The following is a 20,694-nucleotide window of genomic DNA, read 5'->3' on the forward strand; positions in this document are numbered from 1 at the left end:
CAGCAGTCTTAAAGAGATGATTTTCAGTCCCCAGAAACTCCAGGGGTAGTACATGGCTGGGAGGAGGTAGTTCCTGACAGTGTCATCTTCAGTGACCCAGAGGACTCAGAATCTCATGCTTCCTCAAACATTCTCTGATTGGGCTCCCTGATTCTGCAAAGCCTGTTAAAGGACCTAAGGATTTGTGGTATCAAAGAGAGGCATCATTACTGGTTGGAAACCCTTCTTGATCCACGTTACTGGGGTAAAGTTGCAGAGCTCATCCTGCCTTCGCAGATGGAGCAGAGGATGAAACATCTTGAGGACACCTTGAAGGAAATTTTGTGTAACACCTTTCCAGACACTGGGAGGTTACCATTTCCTGGACAATGTGTTTCTGAGGGTTTGTTCGGTCAAAGGAAGAACGGTGGAGAAGGTGGCCGGCTGACTGATACCTTTAAATACTTCTTTAGTCCTCAGCGTTCAGGACTGTTAGGTTTAAGCACCCATCGGCAGTGTCTGCATCATATGGTGCAGGATTATCTAGGGGCAAGAGCAGACTTAGAGACCTTTCCAACTGAGGATTCACTGGGTTACTGGGTCTTGAGGATGGCTCACTGGCAAGAACTTGCTTAATATGCAATTGAGCTACTGGTCTGTCCAGCATCCAGCATGCTTTCTGAACGGAAATTCAGTGCTGCTGGAGGTTTTGTGATGGATAAAAGAGTGCGTCTGTCCACAGACTCCATTGTACAGCTGACATTTATCAAAATGAATCAGTCCTGGATCAACAGCAGCTATCAGGCCCCTGATGCTGGTGTAACTAATTAAATTTGTTAGGGATCTGGGATCCCTTGAAGACTGCCTATGCTGCCTATCCTATTCCTGATTATGCTAGCTTCTAACAATGTTTTTTGTTTAGGGCACCACCAACACCGAAGGCCAAATTTTTCTGCACCTGTTTGACAGGTGCATGTAATTAATTTTATTTATTTATTTTTCAAATTTTTAACAATTATTAAAATTTTTTTACAGCAGGGCCCATTCCTGCACCCAGCAAGAGTAGCTATGAGGAGTTACAGTGTTCAGGCACCACCAACACCCAAGGCCCAATTTTTCTGCACTTTTTTGAGAGGTGCGTTAAATTTCAATTGTTTACAGTTTTTTACAGTTTTTTCTAATTTTTTACAATTTCTAACAGCAGGGCCCATTCCCGCACTCACCAAGAGTAATTGTGAGGGGTTACAGTGTTCAGACACCACCAACACCCAAAGCCCAATTTTTCTGCACCTGTGTGATAGGTGCATATAATTTCAGTTCTTTAAGCAGTGCCAGTTCCTGCGCTCATCAAGAGTAACTGTAAGAGGTTACAGTGCAGAGGCACCAACATCCAAGGCCCATTTTTTCAACACACTGTATGATAGGTGCATATAATTAGAATTTTTAGTGCAGGGTCTAGTGCTGAGCTCATCAAGAATAACTCAGAAGGGATATGGTGTGAAGGCACCATCAACTGTTCACCCGCCAAACACCCCACAATGCACTGCGCTCTCACAGTGCACAGTCCCCACCCCACACTATATAAGGCTGCTTACACTGCAGCCTTATGCAGTGTGTTGCTGGCCACTACTGAAGACAGAGGGGAGAATACACTCTGCGCAAAAAAAAAAAAATTATACAAAAAATAAATAAATAAAACTAAAACAAAAAATACATAGAAAAAAAAAAAGAAACAGCATGGGTTCCCCAACCTAATCCATACCAGGACCTTTAGGTTTAGTAGGAGGGACTCTACAGTAAAAATGTTTTTCAAAAAAGTGTGGGGTTACCCCTAGAAGCCATACCAGGCCCATTAGACCTGGTAGGACTGTTAAGGGGAACCCCACCCCCCACAAATGGGGGAAAAAATTGTGGGGTCCCCTCTAAACTCCTACCAGACTCTTGATCGGAGTGCAGACCTGGCAGGGAAGGAAAGGGGGGGGGTGATTGAGCACCCCCCCGCCACAGCTTACTGGGCCACGTGCCCTCAGCATGAGGAAGGTGTCCCCATGCCGATGGGGACAAGGGCCTCTTCCCCACAATCGAGCGTAGGATGGAGGAGGAGGGTGATCGTAGGAGTTGTGAGGGAACAGGGTCAAGGGGGCAGGTGGTGAGGCGGGCTTCAGAGAAGACCTTATTGACCTCTTCAGTGGTAGCAAGGTCAAAGGAGTGGAGTGTTGAGGGGGTTTTAGTATGAGGAATGCTAGGTGGGGTGGAAGTCTGGGCAGTGGTGAGGTTGAAGGAGAGGAGTGTTGAGGGGGTTTTCGTGTGAGGGATGCTAGGCGGGGTGGAAGTCTGAGCAGTGGCAATGTCCCTATGAATTGCGTCGATCTTGTTTTTGAAGTGGTTAGCAATCTCGTGGGCGGTGAGTGAGGTACTGGGTGGAGGTGGGGGCAGAGAGAGTAGAGAGTTAAAAGTAGAGAAGAGCCGGCAAGGACTGGAGGAGAGGGTATTAATGAGGGTAACAAAGTAGGCTTGCTTGGCAGCGTGAAGGGAGGAAGTGAAGGTGAGGAAGGCGGATTTATATCAGGTGAATGCTTGTTGGGATCTGGTTTTGCGGCATAGTCGCTCCAGCGCATGACTGCGTTGTTTGAGATTTTTGGTATGGTCAGTCTAAGGGGTACTTGTACCTCTACCTATTCACTAAAGGATTAAATTTTGAAAAAATAAAGATACCAGACTTTTGAAAAATTACTTTAATTGAACTAAAAACAAAACAACAGTTTTTGATAAGTTTTTTTAATTAAAAAACAACAAGCCAAAAAAAAGGTTCCATCTTTGTAATCCATCATCAATCACAGCATCCAGCGTTATCACGCCAATGATGACTCACTAAAATAAAAAAAAAAACCCATGATGCCCACCGACCTGTCGTCAATCTTTCCTTTTGAAAAAAAACTTTTACTGTGGGGTCCCTCCTAACCTTCCTACCTTTTTTTTTTAATAAAAATGTAATTTACAAAAAAAAAGTCAGTCCTGCTGCAGCAGGTTCTATACATTGTACAGATGTGCAACTTTGCAGGTATTTTAAGGGGTCCACCAGGCATGATATTTAAAGGAATGTTTCTTATTTTTTTACTTTAAGCAATAAAAAGTGACCCTTTAAAATGGTACTTTTTTAACTGATTCATGTCCCTCAGGGCAGTACCCCAAGTCCCCATACCCCTTTTATGGCCAATAACTTGCATATAAGCCTTCAAAATGGGCACTTTTGAATTTACAAGTTCAAGTATTATATGCTTGCATTCAGCTCAAAGTTCGTGATTGAACGTTCATTAAGTTTTAAAGTTCGACTGCGAACCAAACATGGGGGTGTTCGGCCCATCACTATTCACCAAATAGGCCTTGATTCCCTCTTCTGCTTCAACTGAGTTATCGAGACACAGTCCTTCTATCTCTAAGATGGGATTTTCATGAGGCAATACCCAACCCTTCTTTATCTCTTCTTTAGTTATTGACTTTTTTTTTTTAAGTTAATATCTATACTCTAGGAAGATGGTGCATTAATATGGTTTACAGCAGGATTTGAGTGAAGTGTATCCAGTTATAAATGCTTTTGACTTGTTTTCAGTCCACTACAGTCTGGACTTTTTACAGACCAGCCTAGATATTAAGCTGACCTCCGTAGAGTGCAGACCTCAGAACTCCAGGCTTTCTCCAATGTCTCATGGGCAAATTACCCCTTTCTCATCCTATTCTTTAATGAGGGTCTGTTTCTTGCTCTCAACCTCTTGCCAACTTCAGATGGGATCACTTTCAGTCCAGTTAACGTCCACCTTTAAAAATAAAAAATGCACTTTTTTTGCAGGTAATGTGGATGGAGCCCCGCACATCCCCGTTCTTTTCAAATAGTGACAGCAGGTGTGGGGAGAAGATCCCTGGCTTTCTGTCACAGGGAAGAGGCTGCCTAAAAATGAGTGGAACATGCAATATGTTCCCAAAGGTGAACGTATCCTTTAAAATAACTGAACTATAAATACAGCCTCTCTAATGGCTATCATCTCCAGGCAGGACATTTGCAGTAATTTGGACCTTAGGCTACAAGGGACCCTTTTTGGTGTTCTGCCCAAATCAGTGATTTTACCCATGTTGGGATGCAATCCAAAGTGGCTTTAGCATCCCATGAGAACATATAAAGACTAGTTCCTACTGTAAGCAGAACTACAAAGGATCACTGGTTCCATGTACTGGATGTCAGGATACTTACTCACAAGCTATGGCTTCCTTAGAGATTTAGGCCATCTCTTTGCCACTTTTCCTGGCAAAATCAGAAGCAAACTTCATTCAGATTCATCACTGGATATAGGGCTAAATGTTTGGCTCCTATGGAAGTGATGACAACATGCCTAACCAAGAGTGTGTGAACTTCACGGGCTCCTTGTCTCGGTGCACCATAGGTAATAGTAGGGTGACGGCATGGTCCTTTACTAGTACCTTTATGGCTCACTACTGTTGAGTGAATTTAGCACCCTCAGGCCCCTTGCACACGGGCATCATAATTTACTGGTGTATACTCAGGAACTTGTGCCTCTCCTGTGGAAGGGGCCAAAACTGAGAGTAGAGACTTGAGTACTGTTGAGTATAGGTGAGTAAAATTCATCTTCATTGCCAATATTGTAATATACTTATTTATACATTAAAACATTTTAAATGAGTAAACATGCAAGTAAATTACTGCACTAAAATGAAATATGAATTAAATGAAATATTTTCTATTTTTGTTTTACTGCTTTGTACTCAATGTTGTATTACTGATCTTTACTGATCTGTACATTGCACACAGCTGTGTGCAATGTCCCATAGACAACAATGCATTTAATTTCAGATCAGTAAAAAAACTCAGTCTTTTTTACTCCAATGTGCAACAGTCCTGTTATTTTTTTTGTTGAAATTTCTGATAGATAACGATGCGCTTCATGGAGTGGGCTCCCCCTTAATCTTTTGGGACGTATAACATTATCAAAATAATGATCTTGCCTAAATTTAATTACATGTTCCACAACTGCCAGGTATGGATCCCACCCTCCTTCTTTCGTGATATAGAGCGCTGTTTGAGTTCCTTTATATGGAATGATGCCCTCCCCTGCCTGGCCAGATCTACCTTATACTTTTCTGCACAGTTGGGAGGCTTAGTCCTACCCAACTTCCAAGTATATTACTGGGCGACAGTTTTAGTGATGGTGTATTGGTGGTTTCAGGGTTCCCGTTCTAATGCTGCAGTGTGTGTAGAGGCTTCCTGTCTGGGTTTCTTGACAAACCTCCGTAACCTAATCTATAGGGGAGCAAGGGCATATGACACTGTGCCGGGTCCTACCAGGGCGACTTTGAAGGTTTGGATGGTGGCTAGACATTGTTTTTTACAAGAACTGTGTTGGTCCCCTGCTCAGCCTGTATGGGGTAACCCCAGCGTAGCTCATTTTTGGTCTGTTCCTGATCCCCAGTTATGGGCACGATACGATGTAAAGACTCTCCATGATATTATGCCTGCGTGCACCTTGTTGACCTTCTCTCAGCTCTCAGTCGTTTCGTTTGCCAGGTTGGATATGCTTCTGTTATGCCCAATTGCATCATGCTGCCCTGGATAGGGAAGATTGGGAGGACTGTCTTGAACAATGCCCTAAACTGGTGGTCTCCTCTAGGGATAAACTGATACAGACTAAATTCATACATTGCATATATTATACCCCTGTGAGACTACACAAAATGTACCCGGGACAGGGACCCACTTTGCCCTTGTTGCCAGATTCATTTTGTCTCTTGCTTTCATATGTTTTGGGAATGTCCTGATGACAATCAGCATACCCATCATAGTAAAATTATTGATTTCTTACCTTTTATTCTACGTTAAGAAGGAAAGCCTTTGTAAATGGATATCTACTGCTTCCCCAGATACAGTTGCAAGAAAAAGTATGTGAACCCCTTGGGATTACGTGGAGTTTTGCATGAATTGGGCATAAAATGTGCTCTGAACGTCATCTAAGTCACAACAATAGAAGAACACAGTCTGCTGAACGTAATACTACACAAACATTAGATGTTGCCATGGTTTAATTGCACATAACATGTAAACATTCACAGTGCAGGGAGGAAAAAGTATGTGAGGCCCTAGCTTAATGACTTCTCCCAGAGCTAATTGGAGCCAGGAGTGAGCCAACCTTGATTCCAATCAGTTTGATGATATTGGATGTGTTGCTGACAGCTGTCCTGCCCTTAAAAAACACACACCTGTTTTGGGTTTACTGGTTTCAAGAAGCACTGTCTGATGTGAACCATGCCTCGCAGAAAAGAGCTCTCAGAAGACCTACGATCAAGAATTGTTGACTTGCATGAAGCTGGAAAGGGTTACAAAAGTATCTCCAAAAGCCTTGATGTTCATGTGTCCACGGTAAGACAGACTGTCTATAAATGGAGAAAGTTTAGCACTGTTGCTACTTTCCCGAGGCGTGGTCGTCCTGTAAAAATGACTGCAAGAGCACAGCGCAGAATGCTGCATGAGGTAAAGAAGAATCCCAGTGTCAGCTAAAGACCTACAGAAATCTCTGGCACATGCGAACATTTTTGTTGACACATCTACAATAAGGAAAACATTAAACAAGAATGGAGTGCATGGGAGGACACCACATTGCTGTCCAAAAAGAATATTGTAGCATTTTTGAAGTTTGCAAAAGAGCACCTGGATGTTCCACAGCACTACTGGCAAAATATACTGTGGATAGATGAAACCAAGATTGAGTTGTTTGGAAAGAACACACAACACTATGTGTGGAGAAAAAAAGGCACAGCACACCAACATCAAAACCTCATCCCCACTGTAAAATATGGCAGAGGGAGCATCATGGTTTGGGGCTGCTTTGCTGCCTCAGGGCCTGGACGGATTGTTGTCATTTGATGGAAAAATGAATTCCAGAGTTTATCAAGACATTTTGCAGGAAAACGTATGACAATCTGTCCGCCAACTGAAGCTCCGCAGAGGATGGGTGATGCAACAGGACAATGATCCAAAGCATACAAGTAATTCAACAAAACAATGGCTGCAACAGCACAGAATACGTCTTCTGGAGTGGCCCAGTCAGAGTCCTGACCTCAACCCGATTGAAATGCTGTGGCATGACCTTAAGAGGGTGATTCACACCAGACATCCCAAGAATATTGCTACACTGAAACAGTTTTGTGAAGAGGAGTGGTCCAAAATTACTCCAGATCGTTGTGCAGGTCTGATCTGCAACTACAGGAAACGTTTGGTTGAGGTTATTGCTGCCAAAGGAGGGTCAACCAGTTATTAAGTCCAAAGGTTCTCATACTTTTTCCTCCCTGCACTGTGAATGTTTACATGTTATGTGCAATTAAACCATGGCAACATCTAATGTTTGTGTAGTATTACGTTCAGCAGACTGTGTTCTTCTATTGTTGTGACTTAGATGACGTTCAGAGCACATTTTATGCCCAATTCATGCAAAACTCCACGTAATCCCAAGGGGTTCACATACTTTTTCTTGCAACTGTATGTCATCATGGGAAACCATGATTACCACTACTCTGCCCCTATACAAGCTGACATATATCAATCAAGGTTGCCCCTAGAAATACGATAAGGTTTGACAACCGTGGATATCCCACTAGGATGGGTCTGGCTAGGCCCTTCCCTATCCAACTGGAAAGTTTGGTGGTGCTTGTGTGCCCTTTGTCTCTCACTGGTATTTTCCATGTATCCCCTTTCTCAGTGTCCATGCTCTCTTGTCCCCCCCCCGAGGAGTTAGGCTCCATTCACACCAAAGCGTTTTTTTGTGCTTTTTGCAGAAATGCACTATAGTCCATTTAACATGGTTTCCTATGGAACATGTTCACGTCTATGCTTATTTTAGCTGCTGCGTTTTTGGAAAGGGTCAGGGAGTTTAATGACAGAAAGCAGCATTTTTGCTACAATAGTTCAATGGAGAAGCTGCTGAAATGCATGGTGATGCGTTTTTGCTGCATTTTGCAGTTTTATTCTGCCCAGCAGCAAAAAAAAAATTTTACTTTAACAAAAAAAAAAAGAGCTGAACAAAACGCAAAACAGTAAAAATGCATTAAAATCGTGTGTAGAAAAATGCCAAAACGAACAGCGAAAAGCAATGTAACAGACAAAAAGCAAACTACATACAGGTGAAACTCGAAAAATTAGAATTTCATGCAAAAGTTCATTTATTTCAGTAATGCAACTTAAAAGGTGAAACTAATATATGAGATAGACTCATTACATGCAAAGCAAGATAGTTCAAGCCGTGATTTGTCATAATTGTGATGATTATGGCTTACAGCTCATAAAAACCCCAAATCCACAATCTCAGAAAATTAGAATATTACATGCAATCAATAAAACAAGGATTGTACATAGAACAATATCAGACCTCTGAAAAGTATAAGCATGCATATGTACTCAGTACTTGGTTTGGGCCCCTTTTGCAGCAATTACTGCCTCAATGCGGCATGGCATGGAAGCTATCAGCCTGTGGCACTGCTGAGGTGTTATGGAAGACCACGATGCTTCAATAGCGGCCTCAAACTCTTCTGCATTGTTCAGTCTCATGTCTCTCATATTTCTCTTGACAATGCCCCATAGATTCTCTATGGGGTTCAGGTCAGGTGAGTTTGCTGGCCAATCAAGCACAGTAATCCCATGGTCATTGAACCAGGTTTTGGTGCTTTTGGCAGTGTGGGCAGGTACCAAGTCCTGCTGGAAAATGAATTCAGACCAGGTCTGTTTTTCTTTAGCCCAGGTAAGATGCTTCTTACACTGTTGTTCAAGAGCGGCTTGACAAGAGGAATACAACATTTGAAGGATCCGTCTGTGTGGTGGCTCTTGATGCACTGACTCCAGCCTCAGTCCACTCCTTGTGAAAGTCCCCGACACTTTTGAATGGCCTTTTCCTGACAATCCTCTCCAGGCTGCGGTCATCCCTGCTGCTTGTGCATCTTTTTCTTCCACACTTTTCCCTTCCGCATAACTTTCTATTAATGTGCTTTGATACAGCACTTTGGGAACATCAAACTTCTTTTGCAATTACCTTTTGAGGCTTTCCCTCCTTATGGAGGGTGTCAATGATGGTTTTCTGCACAACTGTCAGGTCAGCAGTCTTTCCCAGGATTGTGATTCCCACTGAACCAGACTGAGAGACCATTTAAAGGCTCAGGAACCCTTTGCAGGTGTTATGGCTTAATTAGCTGATTAGAGTGGGACACTTGGAGCCTAGAATATTGCACCTTTTCACAATATTCTAATTTTCTGAGATTGTGGATTTGGGGTTTTCATTAGCTGTAAGCCATAATCATCACAATTATGACAAATCACAGCTTGAACTATCTTGCTTTGTATGTCTATCTCATATATCAGTTTCACCTTTTAAGTTGCATTACTGAAATAAATGAACTTTTGCACGATATTCTGTAGGTGTGAACGGTGCCTTAGAGTGGATCTTCATACTACAGCTGTTTTGGTCATACCCATGAGTGATGTAATAAATTCTGCCTGTATCTATGTGGTGATGCTGGATTTTCAGACATTATGCATGATACTTTAAACTTCTATGCTATGCCATGTCAACTGTTTTGTTATTCTGTATCAATGTAATGTGTCATGCCTTTCTTTAAAAATTGAAAATCTGAAAAAAAAAATTCTGATAGATAGAGCTGTGATTTAAACCTCTTTCTTCATCCCACCCTTGCTTGTGGTCGGTTGTTTCCCACTTGTAAGCTGCCATTGAGTGAAGTCTATCCAGTTGTACTGTATGCTGGCATGAAATTAATCAGGAAAGAAAAATTACAGTAAATATTTGAAAACAATTTTCTGGTTTTTTTCTGACATACATCTTCTCTTCCAGCTTTTTTATGCCATTTACTTATTTACCAGCCAACTGTTTTTTCCTTAAATTTTTTTACTGCCAAACTATTTTTTGCCAACTGTTATTTCTTGATTGTATAGTATAGGACAAAGGCATATTCTTAGACAATTTGGTTAAATTTTGTTTCCTTCAGGTGATTAAACACTGGAAAACAAAACTGTAAGGAACCCCATATAACCCCTCCCACTGTCAGTTATCCTCAGTTTTTGGCTAGATTGCTTTAGGTGACAGGTGCTCTTTTCCCCCCTTTTTTTTGCTCCAACTTGGCTACATACCAGCTCTTCTGGCTACTTATGCAGTGCCTGAATTGGTACCCTAGACACGCCACTGGAACCATAGCCAGAGTCTGCCAAAATTATGGAAAACAAGTGGCCAGGCTGTAAAGTCGCTTTGGGCACTGGATCCTGTGTTAAGCGCTCCTCCTTGGCATTTTGTACTGCATATGGAGTTAGCCACAGGGTGCTATACAGGTCCAGGGAAATCCAGACAGGTGACCCAGTCCCTGAAGACTCCTTAGGGATAGCATGTTCCACCCTAAATATTGCAGCCCTCTTATTTTGCAGGTTAGTGAGTAACCAGCCATACCTGCTCTTAATCTATCCATTCTTATATGTGCTCTTTCTACAGAGGCTCTAGAAATTTTAGAGTTAGGACAACAGTATATACAGAAGTCCCTAGTCATGAACATTGAGGCTTATGCATATATTTGCAAATGTGTGCAAACAAAACCCTCTGTTTTTAAAGTAAACTGTTAGACGGGGCCAATTTGGTTGTTTTGGAGGCTGGCTGGCAAGTGTGCTGGGAAATGCTTTGTTTGATTGTGATGTACATTGCTCTTCCATGTGCACCTTACTGCAAAGGCCAGTTATAGGTTGGGGTGGTTGCCACTTTTTTGCATATTTGGATGAATTGGGTGCAGTGATGCACTGGATGCCTTCACTGCCATTGTGCTCTTGCTAGGTGTCATGGGTGTCCCTTTGCCTTTAAGTAGGTGTGGGCTCCCTCCAGACATACCTGCCCTTAATCTATCTATTCTTATATGTGCTCCTACTATGGAGGCTCTAGAAATTTAGAGTTAGAACTGCATAATATACAGAGGTCCCTTAGCGTGGGCTCACTGCGGCTTACACATATAAAACCTTCTGTTTTTAACATAAAGTGTTAGACAGGGACAGTTTGGTTGTTTTCTAGGCTGGCTGGTAAGTGTACTGGGAAATCCTTTGTTTGTTAGTGAGTAAAGAACCTGTTCTCTTTACAAATTTTGTGTCCCATCACCACACCATGCCTTTTTTATGCTGAAGATTTCCTTCTCAGTTGCAGTGCCACTTTTGTCCAGTAGAGGGAGCTCCTTACACAGAACTGTCACTGTCTTCCTTGCTGTTTTTTCTTTTCCCTGCCTTTGCTGGCTCGCAGCTAACCTTACACTGCTGTGGTTACCCACTTTAAGACCAGGTCTATTCTGAAACCTTTTGTTTAAATGTAAAAAATCAGCATTTTTTGCTGGAAAATTAATTAGAACCCCCAAACATATCGTTTTATTTAAACCACAGGCACTAGAGAATAAAATGGTGGGTGTAGCAATTTTGTATTTCACATGGTACTTGCGCAGTGGTTTTTCAAACAAATTTGTTTGTGGAAAATGTACACTTTTTTAATTTTAATGCACAAAAACACCATATTATACCCAATTGTTTGGTAAACGATAAAAGATGATGTTTCGCCGAGTATATAGATACCAAACATGGCACGCTTTAAAATTGCGAACGTCTGTGAAATGGCAATGCTTTAAAAGCTTTTACAGGTTACCACTTTAGATTTACACTAGAGGTCTGGTGCTAGAATTACTGCCCTCGATCTGACAATCAGTGTGTCAGATGATTGCTGTTTGCGCGCATGCGTCTTTGTGCGCAAACACAGTATATAATATTTATTATATATATATATATATATATATACACACACAGTTGTGTTCAAAATAATAGCAGTGTGTTGAAAAAAATTAATAAAGCTCAAAATCCTTCTAATAGCTTTTATTTCCATACACACAAATGCATTGGGAACACTACACATTCCATTCCAAATCAAAACATGAAGAAAAATATATCAAATTTGTGTTGCTCCTCTAAAAAAATTGAAGAAAAGTGAATATTTGACTGTTCAAAAAAATAGCAGTGTTTGTATTCTTCTTTACAAACTCAAACATTCACTATATAAACTGAAAAATGTTTGAAGATTTTGCTTTCCTTTGAATCACTTAATGAATATTTAGTTGTATAAGCACTGTTTCTGAGAACTGCTGTACATCTGTGTTGCATGGAATCAACCAACTTCTGGCACCTGTGAACAGGTATTCCAGCCCAGGATGATTGGACTACATTCCACAGTTCTTCTCTGTTTCTTGGTTTTGCCTCAGAAACTGCATTTTTGATGTCACCCCACAAGTTTTCTATTGGATTAAGATCCGGGGATTGGGCTGGCCACTCCATAACGTCAATCTTGTTGGTCTGGAACCAAGATGTTGCCCGTTTACTGGTGTGTTTGGGGTCGTTGTCTTGTTGGAACACCCATTTCAAGGGCATTTCCTCTTCAGCATAAGGCAGCATGACCTCTTCAAGTATTCTGATGTATTCAAACTGATCCATGATCCCTGGTATGCGATAAATAGGCCCAACACCGTAGTATGAGAAACATCCCCATATCATGATGCTTGCGCAACCATGCTTCACTGTCTTCACAGTGTACTGTGGCTTGAATTCAGTGTTTGGGGGTCATCTGACAAACTGTCTCCAGCCACTAGACCCAAAAAGAACAATCTTACTTTCATCAGTCCACAAAATGTTACGCCATTTCTCTTTAGGCCAGTCAATATGCTCTTTGGCAAATTGTAACCTCTTCAGCACGTCTTTTTTTCAACAGTGGGACTTTGCGGGAGCTTCTTGCAGATAGCTTGGCTTCACATAGGCGTCTTCTAATTGTAACAGTACTCACAGGTAACTTTAGACCTGCTTTGATCTTCCTGGAGCTGATTGTTGGCTGAGTCCTTGCCATTTTGGCTATTCTTCTATCCAATCGAATGGTAGTTTTTCGCTTTCTTCCACGTCTTTCAGGTTTTGGTTGCCATTTTAAAGCATTTGCGATCATTTTAGCTGAGCAGCCTATCATTTTCTGCACTTCTTTATATGTTTTCCCCTCTCCAATCAACTTTTTAATCAAGGTACGCTGTTCTTCTGAACAATGTCTAGAATGACCCATTTTCCTCAGAATTTCAGAGAGAAATGCACTGTAAGCAGCATGTACAACATTTGCTGCCTTCCTTCCTTAAATAAGGGCAATAATTGCCACCGGCTTTTCAAAGAATGAATGACCTCACTAATAGAACTCCACACTGCTATTATTTTGAACATGCCCCTTTCAATTAGTGATTCAATTACACAGAATCAGCAGCATGCATGTCATGACTGTTGGGTTTGTTGGATTTCTATTACTCTACTACACCTACTAGTAAATTATTTGCCACGTAGAAATATAATTTCTACAAAAACAGTGATTGATCAGGTCAGTGATGTCTGACTGCTATTATTTTGAACACAACTGTATATATATATATATATATATATATATATATATATATATATACACACATACACACACACATATTTAAATTCTATAATATTTATTTTATTATAATCACTTTTTCTATTTTTTTTTTTTTTAGCTCTGGATTATACCAAGATCAGTATGATCCAATGCTTTTCAAACCCCTAAGGATTTGTTTACAATCTCAAAATCATCTCTGATTGGTGTAGGCTCCGCTCGTCTCTGGTCTAGGAAATGGGAAAACTGATGGAGCATTTCATCACTTCTGGTTTCCTATGCCATAGAGATGATTTGAGCCATTCTGGTCTCCTGGTGGGACTGGAGAGCCAGAGAGAGCTGCGGAAGGTGGCATGGGGGGGGAGTCTCTTGCCAGCGTGGTTTCTTGTTTCTCTTGCCAGCTCTTTGACAGCACCTGAGTCCTGTCAAAGGAAGCATCATTTCAAGAGGATTTAAAGGCTAAGTTTGCCTTTACAGGCAGAATTTCACTTTTCAGAATAAATATAAGTGTTTTCTAATGTCTTTTCTGCCTTAGTCATCTCAATGTGATTATCTCTCACTTACCTCATCCATGGCAGCTTTGAACCTGCACCTCTCTGTTTGACATTTTTGAAAAATGCTTTCTGCTCCCATCATTTTCTGTATGTAGATCATATGACATTCCAGCTATATCTCCCATCGTGCGCTGCCTTAGTGCATCACAGAATAGGGCATGTATTACCACTCTGGATCACACCTTCCTCATTACTATGCCACCACTTGTTTTATTTCTATCCATTTTCCTACTTCACCCTTTAAGATGCCCACACACTGTACAATCTATGTAGTGCAAGGGTCTGTCTGATTTGATACAAATTGAATAGATTGTTCAGATGGGCCCATCTAATGGGAACCAATATTCTCGCACGTGTATTTCTTGGGTGTTTTGGAGCGTTTTCGCTCATCATGTATTAGGCAGCCCATTCACTTGAATGGGCTGCCCTACACATGACATGACATGTCCTGCGCTTGGGGTTCCATTAACATCTAATTGCATCATAAGTGTGAAGTGATTTCTGTAACGCGTAGCTAAGCGCACTGTTCTGTGCAGTTTGCCATGCATTCAGAAATGCGCAAATGTGACTGGAGCCTCATTGTTCTTGTGTAAACACACCGATTTGACTTTCAGGCCCCATTCACATCTAGCATAGTAGCAGCACACTTTTTTTCTCTTGTTTTTATTGACACACTTAGGGCAGCCCATTGATTTCAATGCGCTGCCCTACACGTGGAAAGGTAACTCATTGGACATTTTGGTGTGTTGTGGTTTGCACAAAAGCACGGCTAGTTCATTTTAGGCATATAAGGGCAGCACAGTGGCTAAATGGTTAGCACTTCCACCTGGCAGTACTAGGGTAGCTGGTTTGTATCCCAGCCACCACCTGCCTGGAGTTTGCAAGTTCTCTGTGCCTGCGTGGGTTTCCTCTGGGTACTCCAGTTTCCTCCCACACTCCAAAGACATGCTGGTAGGTTAATTGGATCCTGTCTAAATTGGCCCTTGTATATGAATGTGAGTTAGGGACCTTAGATTGTACGCCCCTTGAGGATTAGAGACTGATGTGAATGTACAATATATATATGTAAAGTGCTGTGTAAATTGATGGCGCTTTATAAGTACCTGTAATAAATAAATAAATATATAAAGATGGCCATTTGAGTGTAAAATCTCTGTACAATTTCCTTTAGATTTACCAAAACTATATAATAGAAGCACACCACTGTCTATCCAATCACTCTGTATCCAATCTGGCAGGCCCTTGCACTACGTAGTTGATGGTAGATCTAAAGGAAATTATATGCAGATTGTATAGTATATGGTGAGCTTTACAGACTTCCAGGGACACACTTCTGTTTTCAATACTGCAACTCTGCTCCACATGTTGTGTTATTGCTCAGCTCCTGCACACTCTGCCAAATGAGCGATTTGTGCAAGAAGAAGTTAAGGTACAAAACCTGGCTGTCTGTTCAAAGAGAATTGTGTTCATTGGCAGTGATTGTATACAAGTACAGAGGTGGGCGGGATCAATCTCCTGGAGGGGGAGGGCAAGTGTAGGGTGTGTGTTAATGAAGTCAGCTGGTGAAGTACTGCCTTGTAACTGTTTTTCTGTCCCAAATACCAAATTCCAGGATGGGTAATGCAGGAGTTTTCTATAGGAGACAATGGAGGCTGAGTTAATGCCTGTCCTAGAAGAAAGAGAGAGCTTTTTCTTTTCTGCAGCAGAGGTACGTTAATGACATAATGTATGAAATTGTATATACTGTATCAGGGGCGGACTGACAACTCATGGGGCCCCCGGGCAATAGGGGATCATGGGGCCCCTGTGTCCTTGCCCAAACTCCAAAAAACCAATGAAAAAGGTACCAGGGGCATCTCATGGGGCCCCTACTGACCCCGGGCCATTGGGCAGTGCCCGAGTTTCCAAATGGTCAGTCCACCCCTGTACTGTATACATATTGTAGGAAGCTGAAATTTAGAAAAAAAAAAAAGGTGAACTTAGCCTTCAAGTGCTGCTGTGATCACTGTTGCCAGTGTTTTTTGCACCCTGATTTTTTTTCTGTGGGGAGTACATTACTTTTGCCAGACACCATATAAACGCCTTCAGGGCAGGTTCAACCTTCCCTTTGCCGTACTACTGTTAATGCCCTGAGAGGCTTTTTCTCATAAAAATGGAAGACAATAAGCAGATGGAGGGGCAAACCTTCTGCTAGAAGATCCATGAGGGATTTCTTTTTCCCACTAAGGACCCTTCTTCACAGAGTGGAGGCTTTTATCCTCCTTCTACCTTTCCCTCCTCCTTAACAACGTTAGGTACCCATTCCTCATGTTTGAGCAGGAAGGAATTTCCTGCCTCTATGGAAGTATTTTTGGAAAAGCTCACCACTGTGTTGGAAACCTCTAGCCTCAGGAGCCGCAAGAGGATCCTTTCAGTTTCTCCTCTTTCCTCTCTTGCAAACTCTGCTTTGGCTCTTTTTCTACTGCAGGACAGAGAGGAGGAGGAGGTTTTATTACCTGAAAAAAGGAAGGAATGCTTCCTCCTGATTCAGAAGACTCTCCACAAGAAGAGGCCATTTTGGATGTTATCATTCCAAAACTCAGAGATACCATTTCTGTATTGGTGGATGAAGTGTGCTCCTGTTTAAAGCTGGAGCCTCCAGATTCCATCCAACTTAAATTTACCAGTATGGGCTCCTAGGCCACACAAGGCCTTTCGTATGCACTCTGTGGTAGAGGAAGCTTTGTATGGCTCTGCCACAAAGCAGTGTGCTTACAGTATAAAGCACGCACTGTAAAACAGCACACAGTTAACCCTTTGATTGCCCCACATATTAACCCCTTCCTGCCCAGTGTCATTAGTACAGTACCGCCGCAGTCCCACTATAAAAGCTGATATAATGCTGACCGCCGCCATTACTAGTACAAAAAAAAAAAATCCCAGTATATATACCGCCGTTTGTAAACGCTATAACTTTCACGTAAACCAATTAATTTACATGTATTGGGATTTTTTTTAGCAAAGACATGTAGCAGAATACAGTTTGGCCTAAAGTTATGATGAAATTTGATTTTTAAATTTTTCTTCTACTGGACATGTTTAATAGCAAAAAGTAAAAAATATAGTTTTTTTTTAAATTGTGTTTTTTTTGTTTATAGAGCAAAAAATTAAAAACGCAGAGGCAATCAAATGCCACCAAAAGAAAGCAAGGGCAATATGTTTCTAGCACATGGGGATGTGTTTCCTAGGGAATAGTGTGCGCCTCAGCAAAAGCGAAGAACAGGAGCACTGCTGCCACCCAGTGGTAGCAGTAAGTATAAAGAAAATTAATAAAAACACTGCTGCCACCCAATGAACTCCCATTTTAAATGGTGCCACCCGCTTCCACTGTGGCGATGTTATCACACACCGATTAATATTGGCATGTAGTGCCCATCTTGTGGCCCCAACTATCCACCCATGCAGAGCCGCACCTCATAACCCAAGCAATATCCACGAAGGTGTACAGAGGATCCAAGAGCCGGATAGAATTGCATGCAATACAACAAAAACAACATTTCAATGTGTATAAGAAACACAAACGAATTAGCTTTACTATATATGCAAAAATAAACATGAGAATACCCACAATGTATGCAAGTGTGGATACCTCTGTAAAGCCTCTGAATGAAGAATCTAACGTAAGCATTTTATATATTTGGACCACGCTATAGCCAAAAGACGTCTGTAGACATCCTCCCAGAAGCATTGGCTCCTTTGGACACAGCTGACCATAGATCAAGGTAAAGAGCCAATCACAGTGGCCCTTTACCGTGTGATCAGCTGTGTCCAATCACAGCTGATCACATGTAAACAGACTTGCCAGTTATGGGCAGTCTTTCCCCACATGCTGCGTCTGTTTGAGGAAAGGAAAGACGATTACTGGAAAAATTGTCAGTACACGGTTTACACTGATAATCAGGGCAGCTCCATCAGTGCCAGTCAGTGCCCACCACTGCAATCTATCAGTGCTGCTTATCAGTGTGGGGTCCTAGGGCATGTGGTGCGGCTCGACGCTATGGTGGCCATCTTGGCTGTGGGCAGACAGACTATTCTTGCCCTTACTCGAATTCCTGATTTTTTTTTTCCTTCGAGGATGGGAGAGGAATTTGTTTCCCTTTACTCCACCCCTTCCACTAATTAGTCCTGGGAGCTTTAGTGTGGCCGCGTGCGGCTTTGGTGTTGGTAGGTCTTTTTTTTCTCTCTCTCTCTTTCTTTTCCTTTCATCCTTTCTTTTCCTTTCATCCTCTCTTTTCCTTTTTCTCTCCCTCTCTTCCTTTCTCCCATGCACCCTCTTTTATCATTTCCTTTTTTCTCCCCCCCCCAAAAAAAGAGGGGGGTTGGGGGAGGGGGAAACGCAGTAATCTAAATCCTCTTCTTGTCCTATCGTTGCTCTTTTTGCCCTTTGCTTAAGATGAACAAGACCCTCCTCTACTTCAAAAGGTAAGGGCCTCCGGCTGGGTATGTTAAAAAAAAAAAAAAAAAAAAAAAAAGAAGAAGCGCTTATGCTAGTACATTTATGTATTTCAGCCCTGTACACCAGAAGAGGTCCAAGAGGACATCCAGGCGCCATGGGGAATCCAATGTGGGCAGCCCGAGCCAAGCTCGATCTTCCAGATCCCGATACCATTCAACTGGGGCATGTTCTTCTGCCAAAAGACCACAATCCTCACTAGAGATGAGCGAATCGAAGTATCCGAAGTGGAATTCGAGTCGAATATCGGAAAAATTTTGATTCGTGCCGAATCCGAAAAATAGCCTAATTCGGACGCGCGAATCGAAATTTTTCAGAAAATGGCGGCTGACATGTGCGGCGACGGAGCGGGGATGTCTGGGAAGGCGCGCAGACAAGGCGCGCTGACCCATAATGCATTCCTCAACTACATGTGATCGCATCAGCCAATCAGCAGCCAGCCAGCCAGCACTGTGTAATGGTCGAGCTATAAATAGCGGCCATTTTGGAATTCTTCATTTGCCTGCAGTTATTGAACAGAGGCAGACCGCTCTGTACTAGGGACAGGGACAGAGTTAGGGCCACAGAAACGATAATTGGGGACAGAGAAAAGTTACTTAGGGACAGAGAACCATTACTCAGGGACACAGACTTGTTAATGAGGGCCACAGAATCGTTATTTAGGGACAAAGAAACGCTAGTTAGGGCCACAGAATTCATACTCAGGGACAGACAGAATTGTTACTCAGTGCCAGAGAATTGTTACTTAGGGCCACAGAAACGTTATTAGGGCCACAGAATTTTTACTCAGGGACAGACAGAATTGTTACTGAGTGCCAGAGAATTGTTACTCAGGGACAGACAGAATTGTTACTGAGTGCCAGAGAATTGTTACTTAGGGCCACAGAAACTTTAATTAGGGCCACAGAATTTTTACTCAGGGACAGACAGAATTGTTACTGAGTGCCAGAGAATTGTTACTCAGGGACAGACAGAATTGTTACTGAGTGCCAGAGAATTGTTACTTAGGGCCACAGAAACTTTACTTAGGGCCACAGAATTTTTACTCAGGGACAGACAGAATTGTTACTGAGTGCCAGAGAATTGTTACTCAGGGACAGACAGAATTGTTACTGAGTGCCAGAGAATTGTTACTCAGGGCCCCAGAAACTTTACTTAGGGCCACAGAATTTTTACTCAGGGACAGACAGAATTGTTACTGAGTGCCAGAGAATTGTTACTCAGGGACAGACAGAATTGTTACTGAGTGCCAGAGAATTGTTACTTAGGGCCACAGAAACTTTACTTAGGGCCACAGAATTGTTACTCGCACAGACACAGAATTGTTACTCGCACAGACACAGAATTGTTACTGAAGGCCACAGAACTGTTACTTAGGGCCACAGAATTGTTACTCGCACAGACACAGAATTGTTACTCGCACAGACACAGAACTGTTACTGAGGGCCACAGAACTGTTACTTAGGGCCACAGAATTGTTACTCGCACAGACACAGAATTGTTACTCAGGGCCACAGAACTGTTACTTAAGGACAAAGAAACGCTAGTTAGGGCCACAGAATTCATACTCAGGGACAGACAGAATTGTTACGGAGTGCCAGAGAATTGTTACTCAGGGCCACAGAAACTTTACTTAGGGCCACAGAATTTTTACTCAGGGACAGACAGAATTGTTACTGAGTGCCAGAGAACTGTTACTCAGGGACAGACAGAATTGTTACGGAGTGCCAGAGAATTGTTACTCAGGGCCACAGAAACTTTACTTAGGGCCACAGAATTTTTACTCAGGGACAGACAGAATTGTTACTGAGTGCCAGAGAATTGTTACTCAGGGACAGACAGAATTGTTACTGAGTGCCAGAGAATTGTTACTTAGGGCCACAGAAACTTTACTTAGGGCCACAGAATTGTTACTCGCACAGACACAGAATTGTTACTCGCACAGACACAGAACTGTTACTGAGGGCCACAGAAACTTTACTTAGGGCCACAGAATTGTTACTCGCACAGACACAGAATTGTTACTCGCACAGACACAGAACTGTTACTGAGGGCCACAGAACTGTTACTTAGGACCACAGAATTGTTACTCGCACAGACACAGAATTGTTACTCAGGGCCACAGAACTGTTACTTAGGGACAAAGAAACGCTAGTTA

This window comes from Staurois parvus, unplaced genomic scaffold (genome assembly GCF_062004578.1).
Source record: "Staurois parvus isolate SC_StPar_1 unplaced genomic scaffold, SC_StPar_1.0 ptg000011l, whole genome shotgun sequence".
Taxonomy (NCBI): Eukaryota; Metazoa; Chordata; class Amphibia; order Anura; family Ranidae; genus Staurois; species Staurois parvus.